We start from the raw sequence: 5,957 nt of genomic DNA on the forward strand, positions 1-5,957 counted from the left end.
TTCAAGAAATTCATCGGGGTAAGTGATTCTAACTCAGATTTGGTTAATATACATGAATATATCATTCATTGTGTTCATCATTCAATTAGTATTTTGAGATGAAAATATGGAGAAAATTATAAAAACTTCATAAACTATAATTTTAGGATTCGAAGGGCAATCTGATGTCGGAATTCGATAATTTTTGCATGGTTGAACTCGTATCGGAATGGGTATTCGAATTTCATGATTTTTTTTGTCGGGTCCCGAAAAGTGGGTCCCATGTTGACTTTTTGTTGACTTTTTCGAAAAGTACTTAAATTAAGTGTCTTTCGAATTGTGAATAATTTCTAAAGCTCAAATTGAATTGTTGGTAAATTATTTGCTAGGTTTGATTGGTTTGGAGAATAATTCGAAAGGAAAAGTTGTGGTCGAGTGATCATTTGAAATTGTAGAACAAGGTAAGTGTCGTGGTTAACCTTGACTTGAGGGAATAGAACCCTTGAATTATTTATTACGTGAATTTCATGTGTAACGATGTATAGGCAAGGTGACGAGTGCCTATACGTCGTCAAATTAATTATTTGCATAATTATTTGAAAATCATAAATTATTTTTAAGACATGAATTAATTATTATATTAATTATTTCTCTCATATTCCTTGTTCAATATTATGCCTTGAATCCATGCTATAATTGCTACATGTTTATTGGACTTATGTGACTTAATTGCTACTTGACAATTAGTATATTAGAAATTAAAATGCCTATTTTCTGTCTGATTTCCATAATTAATTGCTACTTGTCATTACTTGTACCTAAATGATTTATAAATATTGTGTGCTTTGTTGCCTAATAATTTCTTACTGAATGTGGTATTTATTGGAGCATTTTTATTATATTTAAGAGTTGTTAAATTATATTGATGGAGCGGGTTGCACGCCGCAACAGAAATGAAAAGGAATATATTGGGGGATCGGGTTGCACACCGCAACGGATTATATTTAAGTTTATATTATTGGAGCGGGTTTCACGCCGCAACGGAAATGAGAAAAGAAATAATTGATTGTGACTGCTGAAATGATTTCAATTATTGACATGATTTACCTGTCTTACCTCTATTCTTGTTATTATTATTATTATTATTATTATTATTGCGTACAGGTTAATATAAGCAACCTGCCTTAGTCTCGTCACTACCTCGTCGGTTATACTCATACTACACTCTGCACTTCTTGTGGAGATTCTGGAGTTGGTCCCAGCGGTGTACTGTAGATTTGCTCGGATTCAGCTACCAGTGGAGATTTGAGGTATAGTTGCACGACGTTCGCAGCTCCGAAGTCCCCTTCTACTTTATTTTAGTTGCGTGCTTTCTTTCAGCCAGCTTTATATTATTCATACACCTTATTTGTATTATTCTAGAAGTCCGTGCACTTGTGACTCCAGTTCTGGGATGGTATTTAGACATCGCTATTATTATGGATTATTCACTTTATTTCAGACTTTATTTCCGCATTTGTTCTTTGTTATTAATAAATTTAAAATTGTTAAAAATGGTTTAAATTATTCTAACATTGTCTTGCCTAACAAGTGAAATGTTAGGCGCCATCACGGTACCGAAAGTGGAAATTTCGGGTCATGACAAAAATCCGCCTCCAAACCAGTCGAATCTAACCAAAATCGACTCAATAATATCAAATAATTCTAGGGAAACCAATTACAATACATAAAGTTAAGATCTTTACACTTTTCCCAAAAAGCCAACTAAAGTCAACCCGGGCCCACTTTGTCAAAACCCAAGATTCGAATCAAAACCCAATTACCCATTCACCCCTGAGCCCGGTTATGTGATTAGTTTCGAAATTCGGCCTTAATTTGAGAACTAAATCTCAATTTTACAAAAACTCCTAATTCTTCCCAAATCCTTTATTTTCTGCCATGAAAGAATATAGATTAAGGTTAGAATTTAATGGGTGTTGATGGAAATGGAAGAAAACAAGTTAAAGTATACTAACCTATGAAAGGATGAAGAATTTTCTCTTCAAAATGGCCTCTAGGTCGAGCTCTAGTGAAAAGATGGTGAAAATGGGTGAAATCCCGTGTTTAAGGTCTCGGCGTCAGGCTTTCTTCACGTTCGCGAAGGGCCTGCCACGTTCGCAATGCACATCGGCCTAAATGGCCTTCGCGTTCGCGATGGCTCTTTCTCCCTGGCCATCGCGTTCGCGACCCAATGGTCGCATTCGCGTAGAACACTAGCCCAGTACCCCCTCCCAGGTACATAACCGTACGCATTTGCGAGAAGCTGGTAGCGTTCGCAAAGGGTAAATCCCCCAATGCTCCGTGTTCGCGACCCATCTATCGCATTCGCGGTGAAGAAAACCACCGCATCCCCAGTTTCACCTTCGTGGTCGCGAAGTACAAAGTATCAGGTGACAACAGACTTCCAAAAACCAGCAATTCTAAGTTCAAAATGGTCTGTAGCTTCCAAAAACCAGGAATTCTAGGTTACTTAGGTCTCACGAGTCACGAGCAAGCTTAGTAGAGTCTGAAGGATCGGTACGGAGACGTCTGTACTTATTTTCTAGAGGTTATGATGTTTTTAGGAACAATATCACTTCTTTCTTATTCTGTCGTGCGATTTTATTCTATCACCGATGATTGAACCATTCTATTCTTACTCTATCGTAGATGGCGAGAACACGTAATACATCTACCGACGGACAGGGACCAGAGCCCCCAGTGGAAAATATGACCAGGGGTAAAGGCCGAGGCCGAGGTCGCGCCACAAGCAGAGGTAGAGCTCAGTCTAAAGCTCGAGCAGCAGCACTTGTTGTAGAACTTCAAGTGGATTTGGGAGCGGAGGTTCTAGCTCAGACTATGCATGTTGGACCAGTTCAGGTCCCAGAAGGATTCATAGCTACTCTAGTGCTTTAGGACTCTCTAGTCTGTTTGGTGAGATTTATGGAGGGTGTGGCAAATAATGGTACATTTTCAGTGGCACCAGCCGTCTCATAGGCTGGGGGAGGAGCACAAACTCCCACTACTCCCGCTCCGGAGTAGATAGCTCCCCAGAATCAAGCTCCAGCAGTCCCGCTAGTTGAGGTAGTTCAGCCAGTTGTTGCGGCACAGGCCAGTGATAGGCCTGGCATGTCTTATGAGGCCTTAGTAAGATTGGACAAGTTTACTAAGCTCTTTCCAGTTCACTTCAGTGGTACACCTTTCGAGGATCCACATGATTATCTTGACCGCTGCCATGAGGTGCTGCAAAAAATGGGAATAGTTAAAAGCAACAGAGTCAATTTTGCTGTATTTGAGATGACTGGTTTTTCCAAGAAGTGGTAGAGAGATTATGTATTTACTAGACTAACGGATTCGCCTGCACTTACCCGGTATCAGTTCTCACAGCTATTTCTGGAGAAGTTTGTTCCTATTACACTTAGAGAGGAATACCGCAGGAAATTTGAGCGTCTCCAGCAGGGTAGTATGACTGTTACCCAATATGAGACTCGATTTATGGACTTAGCATGTCATACCATTGTCTTGCTTCTTACTGAAAAAGAGAGAGTGAGGAGATTCATTGATGGACTCACTTATACAATCAGGCTTTAGATGGCCAAGGAGACAGGGAGTGATATTTCCTTCCAGACAGTTGTGAATATAACTAGGTGGATCGAGTTAGTTCGTGCTCAGGAGAGAGGGACAGTGTCAGATAAGAGGCCCCGTCATTCCGGTAATTTCAGAGGCGCCTCATCTGGAGGCAGGGGTACTTATGGTAGAGGCCATTCTCTCAGGCCATTTTATTCAGCGCTTCAGGCATCTCACGGTGCTTCAGGGAGTCACGGTCCTATTATGCCTTACTCTGGGCAGCCGACATTTAGTGCACATCCAGCTCCTATCAGTGCACCACCGCTCTAGAGTAACTATAGCGGTTATCCGGCCCGTTCGGGTCAGCTTCAGCTTCAGTAGCCACAACAACATGATGGGTCTTATGAGTGTGGGAACATTGGTCACATCAGGAAGTATTGCCCTAGGTTGTTGAGCAACAGATCTCAGCAGGATTCTCGTGCTATCATACCGGCACCGGTTGCTCCACCGCTCGCCCGGCCAGCTAGGGGCAGGGGTCAGATAGTTAGAGGTGGAGGCCAACCAGTTAGGGATCATCCCAGAGATACAACTCCAAGTGGTGGGGCCCAGCCCTAATTTTATGCTTTTCTAGCTAAGCCTGAGGCCGAGTCATTCGATGTCGTGATCACATGTATTGTTCCAGTTTGCCATAGAAATGCTTCAGTTCTATTTGATACAAGATATACTTATTCCCATATGTCCTCCTACTTTGCTTCATATTTGGTTGTGCCTCATGATTCTCTGAGTGCTTTTGTGTGTGTATCTACACCGGTAGGAGATTTTGTTGTGGTAGATCATGTCTATCGTTCATGTGTGGTTACTATTGGGAGTCTTGAGACTAGTGTATATCTTCTACTTCTTAACATGGTAGATTTTGATGTCATCTTAGGTATGGATTGGCTGTCACCTTATCATGCTATATTGGATTGTCACGCCAAAACGGTGACCTTAGCCATGCCAGGGTTACCTCGAATAAAGTGGAAAGGTACTCTTGGACATTCCACCAGTAGGGTTATCTCTTATGTGAAGGCTTGACGTATGGTCGAGAAGGGTTGTCTAGCTTATTTGGCTCATATCCGCAATTCTAGTGCGGGTGTTCCTTCTATGGATCCAGTTCCAGTCGTCAGTGAGTTTCCAGATGTATTTCCTGCAGACTTGCCGGGGATTTCACCCGACAGAGATATTGACTTCTGTATTGATTTGGCTTCGGGCACCCAGCCAATTTCTATTCCACCATACCATATGGCCCCGCCAGAATTGAAGGAATTAAAAGAACAATTGCAAGAATTGTTGGATAAGGGCTTCATTAGACCTAGTGTCTCGCCCTGGGGTGCGCCCGTGTTATTCGTGAAGAAGAAAGATGGGTCGATGAGAATGTGTATAGATTATTGGCAGTTAAACAAGGTCACTATCAAGAACAAGTATCCGTTGCCGAGAATTGATGATTTATTCGATCAACTTCAGGGTGCCAAGGTGTTTTCAAAGATCAAATTGAGGTCTGGTTACCATCAGTTGAAGATTAGGGCATTTGATGTCCCTAAGACAGCTTTTCGGACTCGGTATGGGCATTACGAAATCCTAGTGATGTCATTTGGGCTGACAAATGCCCCAACAGCATTTACGATTTTGATGAATCGAGTGTTCAAGCCTTATTTTGATTCTTTTGTGGTTGTGTTCATTGATGATATTTTAATTTACTCCAGCAATCGAGAAGAGCATGAGCAGCATCTTCAGATTGTGCTTCAGACTTTGAAGAATAATCAATTATATGCTAAATTTTCAAAATGTGAATTTTGGTTAGACGCAGTTGCCTTTTTGGGGAATGTAGTATCTGCTGAAGGCATAAAAGTGGATCCTAAGAAGATTGAGGCAGTTCAAAATTGGCCTAGACCTACTTTAACTACAGAGATCCGGAGTTTCCTGGGTCTGGCAGGTTATTATCGCCGGTTTGTGGAGGGATTTTCATCTATAGCATCTCCATTGACTAAATTGACCCAGAAGGGTGCCCCATTCAGATGGTTAGACGAGTGTGAGTTGAGCTTTTAGAAGTTCAAGATTGCTTTGACTACGGCGCCAGTGTTGGTATTACCCATAGGTTCAGGATCTTATACGGTGTATTATGATGCATCTCGCGTTGGGCTTGGTACAGTATTGATGCAAGATGGCAGGGTGATTGCATATGCATCGCGATAGTTAAAAGTTCACGAGAAGAATTATCCTATTCATGACTTAGAATTGGTAGCTATTGTTCATGCGCTGAAGATTTGGAGGCATTACCTTTACGGTGTCTCGTGTGAGGTATTTACTGATCATCGTAGCCTTCAGTATCTGTTCAAACAAAAAGATCTCAATTT

The sequence above is a fragment of the Nicotiana tomentosiformis genome, chromosome 11 (genome assembly GCF_000390325.3).
Source record: "Nicotiana tomentosiformis chromosome 11, ASM39032v3, whole genome shotgun sequence".
In the NCBI taxonomy this organism is placed as follows: Eukaryota; Viridiplantae; Streptophyta; class Magnoliopsida; order Solanales; family Solanaceae; genus Nicotiana; species Nicotiana tomentosiformis.